This window comes from Neomonachus schauinslandi, chromosome 4 (assembly GCF_002201575.2).
Source record: "Neomonachus schauinslandi chromosome 4, ASM220157v2, whole genome shotgun sequence".
NCBI classification, from domain to species: Eukaryota; Metazoa; Chordata; class Mammalia; order Carnivora; family Phocidae; genus Neomonachus; species Neomonachus schauinslandi.
Window position 1 is genome coordinate 115,707,271 of NC_058406.1, and position 19,203 is coordinate 115,726,473.

A 19,203-nucleotide genomic window follows, 5' to 3' on the forward strand; every position below is an offset into this window, starting at 1 on the left:
AAAGGAGTTTACCCAGTCTTGGATCTTTGCAGATCTCCTCTGGTCTGCTGGTTATTATCAGTTCTAGGTATCTTCAGCCTGTGCTGGTTTTTGGCAGTATCTGGTCTTAGCTGCAACATCCTTGGCGGCTCATGTCATTGCTTGACATGAGTGACTCCATCTTGCTCTCTATAGTATGTTTCAATTTGGCATGCTTTTATTACTTATCCTTTAATAAACATTTGCATTCTACAAGTTAACTCAGAAAACTCCTAGCTATACAGTCAGCCCCCAACACAGGCAGACTCAACTATACACATTCATTTGAAGAACGCATCCTTTTTTTTTTTTTTTTAAGATTTTATTTATTTATTTGAGAGAGGAGTAGAGGGAGGAGAGGGTGAAGCACACTCCCTTCTGAACGTGGAGCCTGATATGATGCAGGGCTCGATCCCAGGATGACCTGAGCCAAAGGCAGAGACTTAACCGACTAAGCCACCCAGGTGCCCCTGAAGAATACATTCGCAACAGGAGGGTTCCAGATGACTCAAGTGCATTTAACTTCTCTAACCCTTAGAGATAATATATTCCTGCATTTAAATAACATAATCTAAACATTGATAGCACAGTGATTATGAAAGCAAAGAAACAGACCTTGAGTTAGTTCAATTCTGTCATCTTAAGTGACCAGTGGAGTTTTTATTTATGTTTAAAATTGAAAATGAAAGGTGTAACATTTTTATTTGGTGAGTGCAAATTTTAATCTTTGCATGAAAAATTTTACTGAATTTGAATAATATGTTTAAATCTGAAATTTGGTTAAATGTTTAATTGCTAAAGAATGAATCAAGAAAATAAAGTGTAATCCTTGTGATGGCTCCCTAAATTGCACCTTTTGCAGACCTTTTGGTTTTATTATATTTTTATTGTTTTTATTGACATGACTAGGAGAGGCAATAAAATAAAATGTTTATTGTCTATATTTCTTTTCTGATTATTATTTGTGTCATTTCAAGATAGTTACTGAAAACAATTTTATCATAGAGAGAAGAGAGGTGTTAAAATTGGCCCACACAGTAAGTGTGCCACTAGCTTCCATACGCATCACCTGGTCCTATGTTGCATTGCACGGCAGTGGGTGATGATGACATGGTTTGTGCAGAGCTGTCTTCGTCACAGAAAAGAGGAGGATAGCGGGATCTCCGATGTTCAAAAATCTCCCACTCCATAGCCTTGGCATGATAAAAATCATTATTTTAGCAGAATGATGTCTTAAATTCGTTTAAATATAACAAGGGAACACGGCAAAAGAAAGAGGACCAGAAACAGCTGAGACATAAATGTCCTCTGTCACAATGGTGCCTTCCCCAAATGGCTCACACTGAATTTCCTTCATGAGTGAGGGCTTCTCACTTGAACTAGGCATAAAACTGTACAAAGTATGCTCACTTCTGAGGTACTTAGTCTGGAAAGATCAGCAGAACCTGGCATGAACAGTGTCTCTCCGACTATCAGATATGAAAAGGAGATGCCAAGACAGCTGCCCACTGTTTGGAAAATGGTATGAATCTGTGGGCGCCTGGGTGGCTCAGTTGGTTAAGCGACTGCCTTCAGCTCAGGTCATGATCCTGGAGTCCCGGGATCGAGTCCCGCATCGGGCTCCCTGCTCGGCAGGGAGTCTGCTTCTCCCTCTGACCCTCCCCCGTCTCATGCTCTCTCTCTCTATCTCATTCTCTCTCTCAAATAAATAAATAAAATCTTTAAAAAAAAAAAAAAAAAAAGAAAATGGTATGAATCTGGCCAGACATTTCCTGGTGGAGGCTGTGTGACAGTTGTTAAATGTCAAACTCAGGCTGCCAGAGTCAACTTTCCTCATCCTTTCACTTGGCTTTGGGGAGTGAAAAATCAGTGTGTTTCCCTAAATCCAGAGCTGCTGTAGGCCCCTGTCCAAAATGGTTGCTACCCTCTCTGTTCCACAGAAAGCTTTACTGCCAAGGGTCTTAAGCTCCCTTTCCTTCTAAAACAAAATATGCTTCTGCATTCGGCTTCTCTCAGCACTCCTCTAAGGGGAGGTAGGTAAAATTTTTGTGTTATTTAGGAAAAAGACTGGATACTTTCTTAGATACGATTTTCTGAAACCAAATCCATTTCTTAATTTTATACTGGAGGGTGACATGCAACAGGGGAATGCACACATTTTGAGTGAATAGCTTGATGAATATTCACAAAGTAAACCCCCCCTTGTAACCAACACCATGTGAAGAAAGAGAACATTCTAGTCATTCCCCCTTATCCATGGTTTTGCCTTCCATGGTTTCAGTTACCCGGGGTCAGCTGTCATCTGCAAGCAGACGATCCTCCTGACTTATGGTCAGAAGGTCAGTAGCCTAATGTTATGTCACAGTGCCTACGTCATTCACCTCACTTCATCACATCACATGGGCTTTTTATCATTTCATATGATCACAAGAAGCAGGGTGAGTACAGTATGATGAGATATTTTGAGAGAGAGAGACAGAGACCATATTCACACAACTTTTATTACAATATATTGTTATAATTGTACTATTTTATTATTTGTTATTATTGTTAATCTCTTACTGTCCCTAATTTATAAATTAAACTTAACATAGGTATGTATGTATAGGAAAAAACATAGTATTGTATAGGGTTTGGTACTATCCGTGGTTTCAGACTTCACTGGGGTCTAGAAACACGTCCCCCGAAGGTGAGGAAGGCAACTGTGCTAACATCCTGCTGAGTCCCCTGTAGTCATTACTCCCCAGCCAGGTACCCACGAGCCTCTGTTCTATCATCAATGATCAATTTTGCCTACATTGAACTTTATGGTATTTCCTCATATGTACTCTTATGCGTCTGGGTCCTTAAACATAACATTCTGCAGGTAAAAATCATTTTGCTGTACACGTTCATTTATTCTCCTTGCTGTCTATCATTCCGTTGTGAGAATATAGCACAATTAATTTATCCATTCTGCTGATGGGCATTTGGGATGTTTTGGTCTGAGGTTATCATAAATGGTGCTGCTCTGGACATTCTTATCCATGTTTTTTTGGTTCACAAATACACAGATTTATCTGAACTGTAGGTTTCTATCTAAAAGTGAAATTGCGGGGCACCTGGGTGGCTCAGTCGGTTGAGCGTCTGCCTTCGGCTCAGGTCATGATCCCAGGGTCCTGGGATCGAGCCCCGTGTCGGGCTCCCTGCTCAGCTGGGAGTCTGCTTCTCCCTCTCCCACTCCCCCTTCTTGTGTTCCCTCTCTCGCTGTGTCTCTCTCTGTCAAATAAATAAATAAAATCTTAAAAAAAATAAAAATAAAAAAATAAATAAAAGTGAAATTGCTAGACCAAAGGATGTGCTATGTTCACCTTTTGTAGATTCTACCATACAGTTGCACAACCTGGTTGTGTCTGTTTGTACTCCCATCAGCAGTGTAGTCATGTGCTTGGGGCCCAGTGGCATTGAAGTGCATTTTCCCAATGACTAATAATGTTAGTTCTATTCATAGGCTTACTGGTATTTTGGAAATCCTTTCTTGTTAAATACTTGTTTGGGTCTTTTGCCCACTTCTCTATTGGGTTCTCTGTCTTTTTTGTAATTGGTTTTTATAGGAAGAAACAAAAGATATGAATGAGTTTTTCAGGCCCATGGATTACAAGTATCTTCTCACATTCCATGGCTTTTCTTTTCACACTCTTAGTTATAGTTTTAACAAACAGAAGTTTTTAATTTCAGTGGAAACCAACTTAACAATTTTTCTTTAGAGTTGGCCTTTTCTGTATACAGTGTATTAAATCTTTGCCTTCTCTAAGAATCTAACCTCCTATTGATTCCCTATCCAAAATTAGGTACTATGGCCAAGTATCTCGTTTGGAAGCTGTTGCTCCCTATTGCGATCTCAAAAATATAGTGGCAAGAACACCATGGATAATGCCACTCCATTCCATGAATTTGACTACCTTGCTTTGTAAAGTACATAAGAACCTCTCAGCACTAGACTGACATAGTGATACACAAGCGGCCATACCAGCAGCCAATCAAATTTTTGTTGCATCTGTGGCACATAGCACATGGGATTTAGAATCAGAAAAATTTGTACCAACCTGCATTTCCATCATTTGCTTTTTATTAGTCATTGAGGGGACCACAGTACTTAAACTTTCTGGGCATCAGTTTCTGCATCTGTAAAAGGGGGTGGTAATGATTATTTTAGAGTCTAAGGGAGGCTTAAATGAGATCATTTGTTTGAAGATAACTTGCATGATCTAAAAACATGCCTGCATACAATAAAAATTGCCCATGTTTTAATTGCAATGACTAGGAACACAACTTAATTAGGTTATTAATAGCAACTGATACTTACAGAACTAACAACGGGGGAGGCACTGTTTTAAACATTTTACATGTCTTAACTCATTTACTTCCCTCACAACCCACAGGGTCGGTTCTGTTAATAAACTCATTTGCAGATGAGGCAAGAGGAGCAGACAGACTCAGTGACTCATCAAAGGTCAAGCAGCGAGAGAGACCAACAGAATGTTAACCAAACAAATGGCTGCCAAGTTTACACACTCAAGGGAATTATGTGATGCCATGGCCTTGGACTTGATTCATAGAGGGGCTTCCCACCCAGATGGTGAATACAACCGAAGAAATAGGGAACTTCTGTCAAAAACCACTGTTAGACCACTTGAGTAAAGGATGGGGCTTCTCTTAAACATCACAGAGGCATGTTTTAGAAGAAGGAAGGGAATTAATATATGTTGGATGGTTGCACAAAGATACTGTTAGGTACTTTACAAACACCTCAGACAGACATTGTTATTCCTATTTTACAGATAAGAAACTAAGACTTACATAGATTCAATGATTTGCTCAGATTCACAGATTTAGGGAAAGCATCAAAATTCAAGCTCATGTATAAGCAGCTCTTTCCCCTAAACCACATTTCTTAAGACATTTAAGAACTCCCAGTTAAGGGTGTTGTAGGACTTATTTGTACCTTAGAAGTCAGAAAAATAAATTAAAAAGCTGCTGTTACCACCACAATCAAATATTATGCAACATTAATAGCGCTTAATATATCTCTAACTACTAGAAATTTTTTCTTGAATATAGAATTGGAAATGGTTGGAAAGGGCAAGCAAAGGTATGGGATCCCCCTCATGAGGCAATGGCAATGATTAAACTGTGCAAGGATCATAACAATAAGGAAAGTTTTCTATACTAACGAGTGACCATTCACTCAGGATTTCAACCAAATCAGTGAAAAACAACAGTTGCCTCTGATCATTCAATCTGCTTCTGTCTGGGCTGCCTGGGAGGGATCTTAAATTAGATATGAGACAAGTTAACATTCTTCATGAATGGTCCTTCTGTGGTAGCAACCATCTGAGCAGATACTTAATAATAAGAGAAGTTCTGGAAAAATTACAAGTGGCAACAATTGCATTGAAAAAAGTAACAGTGAAGAAAAGTCACTAACCTATAAACATTTTCTCCAGAATTATAAAAACTCTCAGGAAAATCAGCAACATGGGCAATGACTTGTCCTTTGATTTTTATAGGATGTAATAATAGGAAAAGCAAATTCATTTTTTAGACTTTATACGCACCCACACATATGAGAATTCAAAAGCATATATCTACAAACAGCCAAGAATACGCTTGTACGTCCACAGATTAGTATGGGTCTGGTATTTTCTCCCCTTCAACAGGGAAAGAATACTTACATGTGAAATTTTTAAGATTTATATTGGAGATTTATAATTTAACGGTACAGAACTATATGATGTTAAGCTAACAGTCATCCGATGGCCTTTAAAATTAAGCATATATTAATCAACAACAGTATTTTTTATTAAAATATATGAGCCTGATTATGTCACTTGTAGGTTAAAGGTCAAGCTAAAAAGAAAGCTCAACCATCTCACAGGGTTCTAGTAGAATTCATATCTTCATTCTATAGGGATAGCAAAAGAAAAAAAAAAAATCAGTTCTTGGCTATCCAGATGTTATATTCTTTCTTCCTACAGCAAAAGAAAGGAGAGAATTCGTGGAAAAGATTACTAGTCCTAAAACACACAAATCTGAAACAAAATAAACCAGTGGCTACGCGTCACTCCGACCAAACTTCTGTGGATGTTCTAGGTCTAGGGATTAAGCCATGCTGGCCTCAAATCTTCGATTCTTGGGCGCCTGGGTGGCTCAGTTGGTTGAGCGACTGCCTTCGGCTCAGGTCATGATCCTGGAGTCCCTGGATCGAGTCCCGCATCGGGCTCCCTGCTCGGCAGGGAGTCTGCTTCTCCCTCTGACCCTCCCCCCTCTCATGTACTCGCTCTCTCTCATTCTCTCTCTCTCTCAAATAAATAAATAAATAAAAATCTTTAAAAAAAAAAAATCTTCGATTCTTATAGCCATTCTTGGCTCTGCAGCCACCATCACGCCTGAAGCTTCCTCCATCCTCCCTCATCTTCAAGTCAGGGATATCACAGGAGAAGGGGCATGCAATAAACATGTTCTAGTGCTTTCTTAGTCCCTGTCCCACGGCCGCTGCAGAGCAATACCGTGATTTTATCATCTACACTGTCAAGCTGCAGGGGAGAGATGATGGAAGTTCAGTGTGGCTCAGGGATCAGAAACTGAAACTTAAATAGGTACTTCTTAAACAAAATGGCACCAGTCGAATTAAATGAAATTGCATTCCAGAAGTTACCTTCTATCGATGCAATTCACAGAGACATATGCAAAAGAAAGATTTGAATTGAGTCAGATAACTTTTTGAAAATCCTTGGTAGTGGGGAAAGAAAGAATCTGAGAAAAACTTTTGGGACAAAGGTTCTGAGAGCAACACCTCTGAGGGTACCAGTCAAGGGGAACGTAAGCCAGCACTGGGTCAGGGAAGTGCTTTGCTGGGATAGATTTGAGGAAAGTGAGGAAATCTAGACTAGCGTTTTGATATTCTAGAATAATGTAATGGGAAAATAAGAAGGGAATAAATACAAAGTACATTAAAACATTAGGCTGCGTCTATGGTTAAGAGATTTGGTCCATTTTCTCTTTACTGATTTTCAAAGTCCGGCCATTTCCCCTTAATGGATTTTGTCTTTTCTGCTGACATGGTCATGTTTATTAGATTCTTTTTTTAAAATTTTTTATTTTGTAACAACTCCTCAATAACAATGTTAACTTCTGTTACATCAGAAAATACTCTGAGCAAGCACTCCTTGCTCTTTTCCTCCATAAAGCTTATGTGGAAAGGGCCAAGTTGGGCTGACATAGTCTTACATTTCATTTCCTTTTCCCTCTTGTCTTAAAGCGTAGAGTTCCTTACATTATACTTTACATCACATTATATATAGTAAGGCACCCATGGGCATCCTTCTTCATGGTATGCAAAGCAAGCTCACATATACTCTCCACTCAGTCATTCCATAAACAATTAGTAGGACTGCATTACGCTCCAGCATTCTCCTAGCACTAATCAGGTAGACCAACCCCATTAGGTATAAAAGGAGGCAGGGTCATCTTCTTTTTCCTTTTTTTGGTAATAAAACTACGCTTCAGATCAGTGACTGGATGAGGCGAGCCCAGATGAGAAAAGCATAGTAGAAGAGACCAACCCATTCAGGACAGTTACTAATCAGGGGACCCCGAGTTCATGGTTTAATCTCCGTAAGCCTCGGTTTTCTCATCTACAGCACAGAGACCATGGTGTTTGCCGCACAGAGAATTCTGAAGGTGAAATCAGACCCGTGTCCAAAGTGCCTCCTGCAGTTGGCGGAGGCACACATCGGTAAGGGGCAGTCACAGGAATAGCAGGGAGAGCCAAGTGTGCTCATGGCAAGGAAAGAGAGTGGGATCTCACAATCATGGGCTCCAATCCTCGCTCTGCCCCTGGGGAGACAAGTGGTTAAGATTCTGCCTCTGAGTCTCCATAGATGTAAAATGACATAATCATATTCCCTCCCTTGGAGGAGTATTAACAAAATCAAATGGAAAACAGCACATTTCCTCAGGAATCATATGCTCAGGGAGAGGTAATCCTGCATTTGTGCAGGGTACTTCTGTTGCCAGGCACCCTGGTCTGCCCCGGGTTCTCCAGAGCACAGAGACCTTGGCTCACGGCACTGCTGTGTACAGCAACAGCAAGGAAGGGAGAATGAAGCCTCAGGGCTTCTGAATCAAAGTCATGTTTTCTCTTCTTTAAACATCATTACTATTTTGTGGTGGAGGGAAGGAAGGAAGGAAGGAAGGAAGGAAGGAAGGGAGAAGGGAAGGAAGGAAGGGACTTTTAAAAAGAGAAAAATACCTATATACAGCTCCAGAGATACACCCCAATGCTGGTAAGATTGGCAGAATTGCTGTTGATTTAATTTCCTCTTAAACTTTCTTTAATTTTTCAAAGCTTCACCAAGGAACATGTATTATTTTTATCATCTGAAAAGCAAAGAAATAAAAATAAGAAAATATAGATATTTTCCAAAATTGACTTGCATTGCATACATCCACCATAGCACACATGGAATAGTGTAACTTCCCATCATCCTTTCTACAATGTCACTTGGTGTAGGTCATGGTCACATCAGTTGGCTGACCGAATTCTGCAATCTCTTGACTGGTATGCAAGTTTGAAGGACCTCCATCAGGAGAAAGCAGATGGCCGTTTTAAAGATATAAAGATACTCTCCCCCACAAGAGTCAGGGGAAAACTAGGCAGGGGAAAGCTAGGCAGGGTGTTAAAATATTGTGAAGTCAGTTAGGGGAAAAAAAATGGCAAGTCCATGTGGAAAATTTCTGTCATTTCTGGTAGCAAAACTATTTTAAGTCATGCTTCCAGAACAAGAAAATAAATGATTCTTATTGAGTTATGGGATAATAGCCCTGGACTACCATTTTTAAGGTTTCTGTTGTAGCTGTTTACTGTAACATATTCGACTTCTACATGTAAATTAAGGAAGTCACAGGTTGTGTAAAGGGGAAACGCAGCCTGCTTGCTGTCTTTTTTTCCAGGCAAGGACAAGCAGGATCTGAATGCCCGTGAGAGACATCTGAATGCCCGTGAGAGACTGTGCCAGCCACTCATCCGTAACGAGGAAGAGAGGACACATCAATCTGACCAAACGTTTCATTTCCATGCTATGAAACAGTGTGCAATGCCACAGCCACATTTAATGGCCCAGACAAAGTACAAAAGGAAACCTGTCATCCTGTTAAAACTATCAAGCACTGAAGAATGAAGCTGGGACCAGAACGTGGGGAATGTGCTTTTAATACACTTCTGACTTCCCCAAACAAGCAGAGGTTGATTCGCATGAGCTTTTCCCAGCTTACAAGCACCACCTTCTGCTATATTATTTAAGAAATTGCCCTGAACTTGTTTCCCATACGTTTTTGAAAGCAAAGCATTGCCTAACACTATCCCCAGCATTTCATTCTCTAGCACAGGAAATGTTTTTATCTTTTCTTAAAAGATTTTATTTATTTATTTGACAGAGAGACACACAGAGGGAGAAGGAACACAAGCAGGGGGAGTGGGAGAGGGAGAAGCAGGCTACCCACTGAGCAGAGAGCCTGGGACCCTCGGATCATGACCTGACTGAAGGCAGACGCCTAATGACTGAGCCACCCAGGCGCCCCGGAAATATTTTTATCTTAAGGAGAGCAATTGCATCCATAGCCGGGTAGTGATTTAAGTATTAAAATGGGTTTATTTGGCTGATCTTTTTTTCAGAAGATAATCTACATGCTATTAAGAGCATGTAATCCTAATGTCCACTGGCCTTGTAGCTCCCACAAACACAATAATACGACATTATGACCACTTTTTACCAACTGGGCTAGTCTCTATTTATTTCTTCATAAGCTTGGATGCCTTCCTACCGTGGTCCCATAACCGAGTCAGGCAGCATCATCTTCCCTCCTGTGCTCTCTTTCTTCTACCCTTCCCCTTCCTGGTCTGCATAAAGCCACTTGAAAAAGCCTTATCACCTTCTTTGCCCACACCCCCAAGGCAATCTCTGACTGTCCCCTAAACACACAGGGCTTACCATGCGAGAGTACACAGGGTCGTGTGCGAAGCTACGGGAAGTCTTCTCTTCCCAATCCGATGGCACTGCCAGTGAGTCTCACAAGGTGTCTCTCAAATACTTCTGTGAACTCCTGGCCTTTACTTCATGCCCAGAATACTATCACGTTTCTCATGAAAATCAGTTTCCAACATCCATAGTCATTGTATGTCAAACAAAATCTGCTGAATTTGAAGGGGAATAATTGCTATAATATCTCCTCCATATTCTGCCCCTCTCAGCTAAAACCCCTCCGTCCTTCATCAATTATAGAAGGTCCCATGGATGTCTCAACAGATCCAAGTAGATACTGGCTTGGGGAAGGAGGAGATGAGGGATGGGAGGAGGAGGGGGATGTTTATATAGATAATATCTTTGTCTCAGCTCAGCCAGACTAAAAGCCCCAGAAGTAAGACTAACGCATATTATTTTTCCTACCCTCAAGGGTGAAAGATTCCATTGTTGAGCTCATTCATCACACATGACACTTGCCCTGTAGCTGAAACAACATAGAGTGGAATTTGGAGCTGTTGACCAGAAATTAGGACATTTTGATTCCAGTCCTCATCCTGCCCCTTTCTAGCCTTGAGTCCATGGGCACACATGAAGGAACACAATTTGTCTTTCCCAGAGCTCTGTTCTCACAGCTTAACAACTGTTCCACCAGTAGGTTTAGTTGTCCATGTAGATGAAATGATAACAGCTATCTTACCGGCCAAATGGGGCTGTAAAATTAAGATATATCATGTGTGAACATGTGCATTCAGTGTCTGCCTTCTCCTTATGAGTCAAAACACAATCTCCACGAAGTCTGATAAGCCACGCATCACGTTACCCTAACTCCACATCCAGGAAAAGAAACAGGGCCCAGCTTTTCAAATCTTTCCTTGAGAGTAGTCAGACACCTCCTTCAGGGGCTCCTTCCTGGTCAGAATGTGTGAGCACCTCCTCCTCACAAACTCCTTTTATTCAAGCACCAGCACTCAAGAAGAATTTTTTTGATGTGTTTATTATTTTGTGTTAGCCCAACTATCTTCTACTATTTTTCACTAGAAAATGCTAGTGCCACAGAGGGCCTGCCAACCCTCCCTGGGCATGTATCAAGAGCAAGAACCAAACTTCCCTTGTGTCGGCCACAAGACCCTCAGGGTTAATCTGGGGGCTCATGGTAAAAACCCATTTTTGTTGGGATAGCTTTTAACTATTGCACGAATTAAGAACATGCTGCCAAACAACCACCCCAGCAAAAGCCTCACACACGAGGTGTCGGAAGCCCAGACTCCAGCCCCACCTGGACCGCTACCTTGTCGTGTGGCTTGGTCATCTCTTTATATTGTACAGGCTTTGTTCTCTCTTTTTAATAAATGAAGAGAGAGGAGTCAATTAGCTTTAAAGGTCCAGCAATCTAGGGGGGCCTGGGTGGTTCAGTTGGTTAATTGGCTGCCTTTGGCTCGGGTCATGATCCCGGAGTCCTGGGATCGAGCCCCACATCGGGCTCCCTGCTCAGTGGGGAGACTACTTCTTCCTCTTCCCCTCCCCCTGTTCATGCTCTCCCTCTCTCTCTCTGTCAAATAAATGAATAAAATATTAAAAAAAAAAATAAAGGTCTAGCAATCTATAAACGAATCTCTGGTTGCTTGTCTAGGAACCTACTCGTTATCTATAATTTTCTATAACTCTGCTTTCTTCAAAAAGTAAAAAAAAAAATATTGACTGACAGTTGTTTGGAACGCAACCTATTTGTAAGTGTAGGATGATGTTAAAGTCTGCATCTTATTTGCTGTCAGGTTACTTATAAATCCTGTATAGAAGGAATTCTACCTTAAAAAAAAAAAAAAAAAAGGAAGCCGATCTGCCTTATGAAGCAAGTCGCGTGTTTGCGTGTGTATGTGAGTGTGTGTGTCAATCATGCAATGAACACTCCTACAATTTATACAACTCGAGTGCACAAAAGATTTAACTCAACAGAATCCAAGCTGAGGTGCCATATCAGTGAGAGAATGAACAAAGTGATCATTGCATTCAGAGTAATAAAAGAGAAGATGCTCTAGAAAGAAACGTAAATGAAAAATAGTAAAACTAAGCTGTTGTTGAGGCAAACTGAACCAAGACTTTAGGGAATGTTCCAGATGAGGAGGAAGTAATCCTTTTCAATCTGTAAGGTCCAGTTCTGGCTTTGGGTTCCTTTGCCATGTAGCTTTCAGAGGGTTTTAGCAGAATTGTATTACAAGAAGAGATCAGGCACAAATGTTTCTGGAAGGAGTGTGGGAGGGCCGAGGCTCTTCGTTTTGATATGAATTATGTTTTCATCTCCGGTTCTGGAGTTGAACTATTGGCTCCTGCTCTGGTTTTTCCCCAATATCCCTGGGTGGCTCAGTTGGTTAAGCGACTGCCTTCGGCTCAGGTCATGATCCTGGAGTCCTGGGATCGAGTCCCGCATCGGGCTCCCTGCTCAGCAGGGAGTCTGCTTCTCCCTCTGACCCTCCCCCCTCTCATGCTCGCTCTATCTCATTCTCTCTCTCAAATAAATAAATAAAATCTTTAAAAAAAAAAAAAAAAAGGGTGCCTGGTTTTTCCCCAATATCTGCCTTGGCTGCGGTGCTAAGCTTCAACTGCATCAATTAACGTCTCGGGCTTTGCCCAATCCAGGTCCTGCTTGCCACCTAACATTTTACTTAAGTCATTTACAAATTCTCTCTTCTGAATAAACCTATACTTATCCCATGATTGGGCACTGACATAATCAAGTCGTGTTTGTGCATTCATACTTACTGCTTAGACCCGCGTTTAGGAAAATGAGTACCATTTACTTTTGAATAGTGGATAAAGAATGCAAATTTGTGCAGGTTAATTTTGTCTTCAGTGCTGATCACTGTTCCTTGGTTGAGTTACCTGCATTAAATATATATACATTATATATCGTGTGTATATATATATAAATACATATATGTATATATTATTACAACAGAAAGTAGAATTGAACATGTGTGTCAGAGTTAAAATAAATAATAAAAATATATTAGCTCTTTCGAGTTTATACTATCTATAAATACACATGTATATTTACTTTCTGATACTAATTTGTATTTTGGAAGAATGTGTGTAAAACAAGGAAAATAAGTATAAATGGAATAATATTTTGAAAATCATTTATGAGTTTTCCTTTCTACCTTCCACGACCTTGTGCATTATTGGCCAGCACAAAGCATCCATATGGAAAAGCAAGATTAGAATTTATGACAACAGTTAAGGAGAAAGAATGAGCAGATAGTCCGCATCTGACATTCACAAGATTTTACAACAGGACAAGAGACTTGAGGGCCAGGCATTGTTGAGGGGAAAGGCTTTTCCAATCCCCTTTTCTCCTCCCTTATCCTATCTGCCCCAAAGCCGTGAGACCCGTGCTCTGTGTGTTCTCCTTTACTTGTAAGAGTTTTTCTTTCTATGCAAGAGGTAAAGACCATTAACTTGACCCTCTAAGGTAAGAGGAAGATATGAGTTAAGGGACATGCAAGAAAAGCCTGCTCCTTTCTGGTCCCAAGAAGTGTAAGAAGAGCAAAGAGGGGGAGACGAATGAGTCAGGGAGAGGCCCGGAGCAGGTGAGGTAAGGGTTAGGCATGGAATCACCAGTGATGCAGACTCCTCTGCCTCCAATTCCCCTTTGGGTGTCTGGGAAAAGCCTTCCTGACAACCATATGCAATCGATGTGCAGCTTAGTCTAGGCTTTACTCTGCCAAACTGTCCTTGGTTCCATTATGGGAGAGATACAAAGTTGTGGCAACTGGGGGTCTGGCTGGGGAGAGGAAAGCTGGGGGCACCACTGGAAAACAGCCAAGAGTTCACCAACCACAGACTTCAATACCAGGGGCCAGCAGGACTCCAGCACCCAGACTCACCCCCCGCAGAAGCCAGAGGCCAGCAGCACCCAGGGGCCCCCTCTGTCTCCTCTCTGCTTTATGGTCAGTTATGCTTTAGCTGCCATCTTGAAAAGAAGGAGCTGGGAGAGGGATGCAAGACTGAAAAATCAAAGACACAGCACATTCACAGACGTGACTATCAAATTAGTATCTGGTTATTCATATTTGTGGACTGAAATGTTACTTTTTCCCATTGACCACTGTGGGAACTCATAAAGGAAACAAGATCGCAGTCAATAAAGCAAGTTATATTTTCTTTACCAATCCAAGCTGTCATGTAAGTTAAAATTTTCAGTGCACTACACAAATTAAAAGGAAGTGACCCTAAAGTGTATTTGAAAGAAAAGTGTCTATTTGACTCAAAGTTGAAGAATGACTATGCTATAAAAGCAATATAAAATAAGCAGTAAATTTGTTTTGTAATCACTCAGTGGTTCCCACCCAATTAGGGGTATTAAATGAAATTGTATGCATTTATTTTTTTTAAGATTTTATTTATTTATTTGAGAGAGAAAGAGAGAGAGAGAGACAAGCAGACTCCTGCTGAGCAGAGAGCCTGACATGGGACTCGATCCCCGGACCGTGAGATCACGACCTGAGCAGAAGGCAGACACTTAACTGACTGGGCCAACCAGGTGCCCCTCAATTGTCCACATTCAAAAAACATTTGTACATGGCATGGATTGTATTAAGACCAATAAGTATTAGGTGCCTTTTCTGCAAGGGGTTTACTCACCTCACCCTACTGCACTGAGGTGTGGCCTCATGATTTGCTTTGCCAATAAGAGGTGAGGAGAAGTAATTCCTCTCACTTCCACGCAGATCCTTAAGAGTCAGATTACGGTTCACTGTGATTTCTTTTCCCTTATCATTGGGTTGTGGAAGCATCTACCAAGATGGAGCTTCCATCAACCTGAGCTCTTAAGCAGCTACAATGAGCAAAGCCCCCAGCCGACCCAAAAGAAAGTGTAGTAGGTGCAAAAAATAAACCTTTTTTAAGTCACTGAATTGTTCAAGCTGCATGTTATCACAATAAAAGCTAGCCTCTCCTCACTAATACATATAAGAAGCGTGGAGTTTTAGTATGCCTAATGTTTATGTTTCTGCTTTTGGTGAGTTTAAAGAGATATCACAGGATGGTAATTTAAAAGGTGTCTGTTTTATTCAAATAATATTAAGATCTTGCCAAGACATGCTAATAGTAAGAAGATAAAAGAAACCCAGTTAAAAAACCTACTATGAATGACAAAAGTGTTCCTGAATAATATCAGTATTCTATGCAAAGTGGCTTTCAAAGAAATTCTGTGTTAAGGGAATAAATACTATTAAGACAATTGAGCAGAAAATACATCTCATCAAAAAATTAATCAAGGTCATGAACTTGTTCAGATTTAGTGAAATGAGGATGGGAGGAAAAGGGCACACTGCCTTGAGAAGCAAAAAGCATTGTAATGGATATCATCTTTCTTTTCAATCATTTTTATCAAGAGTCTTGCCTTTTTATCATGGAAATATGTGAACATATATAAAAGTAGGCACCACCCAGCCTCAACATGGTCAACTCATACCCAGCCTTATTTCTTTACACACATTCCTTTCATACCACCTCAAATTATTTTAAACAAATCCCAAACATCATGCCATATATATATCATTACATATTAGGTGTAATTGTTTCTGTATATGCCTCTAAATGACAGGAATTCCTCATTTAAACATAAGTAAAAATTGACAACTGTAGTTCCCTAATATTGTCAAAAATCCAATCAGTGTTCTAATTTCCTTGAGTTTCCTTCTTATTTTTATTAGTTGTTTGTTTGCGTTTGTATTCAAACAAGATCTATACACTGATTACAGTTGATCCCTATGGTTCATGTCCCTTTTCCTTATAGATTCTTCCTCAATTTTTTTCTCTCCCTGCAATTGTATTGTTATTGTGGAAAAGACAGAACCGTGAGTCCTAGAGATTTCTCATTATCTAGATTTTCCTGATTCTATCATGTGGTGTCATTGACCATGTTCCTCTGACTCCTTATCTACCATATATTGATAGTTAGATCAATGGTTAGATTAGGCTTGGTCACTTGATGCACTTCAATCCATAAATTATTGTGCTTGTGGATTCTCAAATTGTCCCATCTTCGGTCTGTAGCAATCTTTCCAAGTTGGGTCCTGAATCTCTGTGCCATGACCCTAGTAATTTTTAATGCCTTCCCTGTTCTGTTATGACAAGATATTCAAGGGTGATCATTTATTTCCTACCCTGGACCTGGGCTCTGCTGTTCTCCAACAAGACTTAGTTTCTTTAGGACAAATTACCTCCTGGGGTTTCTCATTGTAACAGAGCTGGACATTTTTTTCTAAACTTTTTTTAATGGAAGAAGCGAGAAAAACATATATTTTAAGATAGAAAATGTCATAAATGTATACTAAAATTTTAAATTCAAAATCAGCTTTACAAGATCGTCTACATAATCTGATCCATCTTACATCTCTTCACACTCTGAAAATTCCAGTTCTTAATGTCAAAAAGCAAATTAGCTCATCTGCTCTGACATACACTATACATACATGGGCTCAGAAGAACAAACTAACATCACTATCAAACATTTAACGTTTGGGGAAGGAGCAATATTTTGTCCTTAGTGTATATTCCACTAAGGATATACAGCTAAATTACTGTGTTGCAAAGGGCTTGGAATAATTACGCTCTGAGTGGTTATGCTGTCAACCTAATATACAGTTAAGTTCATTTGTTTCATTTTATTTCTGACTTCTAAGGGCTGCTTTTTTAAAATTTAATTTTCTTTTCTAATTATATGAAATATATACATAGTTTTAAAATTATAAAATCAAATCAGCTACAAAATAAGACATATTCAAAGAAAATTTACCTTCTATCCATGTCCCTCCCACTCCATTTTTCCCCTTCTACTTTGGGTAACTCTTAGAATTTCAATATATGATATATTCCTATATTTTTAATATAGGAATAAATATAAGAATTTAATATAAAGATAGGTGTGTGAATATATGTGAGAATATATATTCCCTTCTTAGATTGTAATATATTACACACGAATTTCTTCATCTTGTTTTTCCTCATAAAAAATATATTTAGAGCTTGATCTAAGTAGTATATAGAAATATTCCTCATTTTGTTAAAAAAAATTCGTAGTATTCCATGAGGTCAATATGCCGTAGTTTATTCAATCAGACCCCCATTAGGTCCAAATGGAAAAGAAAAATGCTCATTTAATTTTGCCAGACATTGCCAAACTCTCTTTCACAGATAATTGTACAATTTTACAATCCTATTGACACTGTATGAGATTGCCTGTTTCTGCACAATCTACCAACAGATTATTTTAATCTTTTGGAGTTTTGCAACATGATAAGTGAGAAATTGTATTCCATAGCTGCTTTAATTTGCATCTTCCCATTATAAACAATGTTTTTCATATGGCTGAGAATCGTTTGAATCTTGTTTTCTCTAGATGGAGTGTCCATCTCTGTAGCCCAATTTTTTCATTATAGTTATTGGTCTTTTTTTCTCTATTTTGAGAAGTTTTCTGTGTTAGGAATTCCAATATTTTGTGAGGGGCGCCTCAGTCGGTTAAGTGTCTGCCTTTGGCTCAGGTCATGATCCCAGGGTTCTGGGATCAAGTCCCGCATCGGGCTCCCTGCTCAACGGGTAGCCTGCTTCTCCCTCTGCCCCTCCCCCTGATCCTGCTCTCTCTCTCTCACTCACTTTCTCTCTCTCAAATAAATAAATAAAATCTTTAAATAAATTTAACTAATATTTTGTGAATATGTTGCAAATATTTGTGTAGTGTGTTCTTTTTCCTTTTTACTTGTTTTTATTGCTGTTTGGTTTTGTTTTGACAAGGCAGTGATTGTCTCACAATAGTGATCTTTTAATGTAATCAAATTTATCAATCTTTTCCCTGGTCGTTTCTGAGTTTTGAGTCGTACTTAAGATTAATTTTCCTCACTACCAAGTTACAGAGAAATTCACCTATATTTTTGCCTAGTACTTGCTTGATGTCATATTTTTATTCGTGAGTCTCTGATATATTTACAATTACTCTGGAGTTAGATATAACAAATAGATCTTTTTCATAGCATAGTTTTTTCAGTAATCCCAGTGCTACTTATTAAAAGTCCATCTACTACCCATTTATTAAAAATACTGCACTTGTGCTATTGCTAAATGCCATTATGCAATTGAATCTGTTACCAGACTTTCCATTGTGTTCCATTGCTTTGTCTGCATAAACCAAAATCAAACTCTAATTACAGAAGCTTTATATTATTGTTCAATATTTAGTAGGGAACAACCCAATCTGTTGCTCTTCTTCCATTGCGGGATTTTCCAATTATTCTTGCTTATTTTCTTACAAGTGAAAGCCCCCCCCCCCAAAATTTCTGATGGCATTTTTATACAGAGTATATTAAACATATAAATTGCTTTTTGGAATAACTGGCATCTTCATGATATTACATCATGTTAATCATAAACATAGTACTCCCTTCCATCTATTCAACTCCAATGTTCTGTCTTCTGGGGTGTTTATGGTTTTCCTCATCAAGAATTGTAAAATTGCTTATTTGTTTATGACAACAAAACATAATCTTTTATTCTATTATATTTTATGACTGGTTTGTATTTGAACATATGAATATATGAAGCTTTTGGTAACCTACTACTTTCTAAGGTTTTTTTTAACTAAATAATCTTATTATTTAAAGTAACTTTCCTTTTACTCTTTGAGATTTTTAAAATATAGATAATCATATCATCTACAAGTACAGACAGTTTTATCTTGTTCTTCCCAATTCTTAGGCCTCTAATTGCTCTATTTTCATCCAATTGCATTGAGTAATTCTCCTAACATAATGTTAAATATAAGCCTTCCCCCACCCCCACTTTAACAACAAAGACTCTGGTGTTTCTCCATTAAGTAAAATGAAGGTTTGGGGGATGAAGTATACACACACACACACACACAATGCATAGTGTAAGTTAAGAAGTATCCATTAATTTCTACTTCATTTATTCTTTTTCATATGAGCGGGTGTTGAATTTTGTCAAATGCATTTTCTGTGACTATAAAGGCAATCATATTTTTCTCCCAAACTCTATTAATATGATGGGTTATAAAAATGGATTGCCTGATATTGATCTACTTTTGCATTTCTGGAATAAAACCCACTTA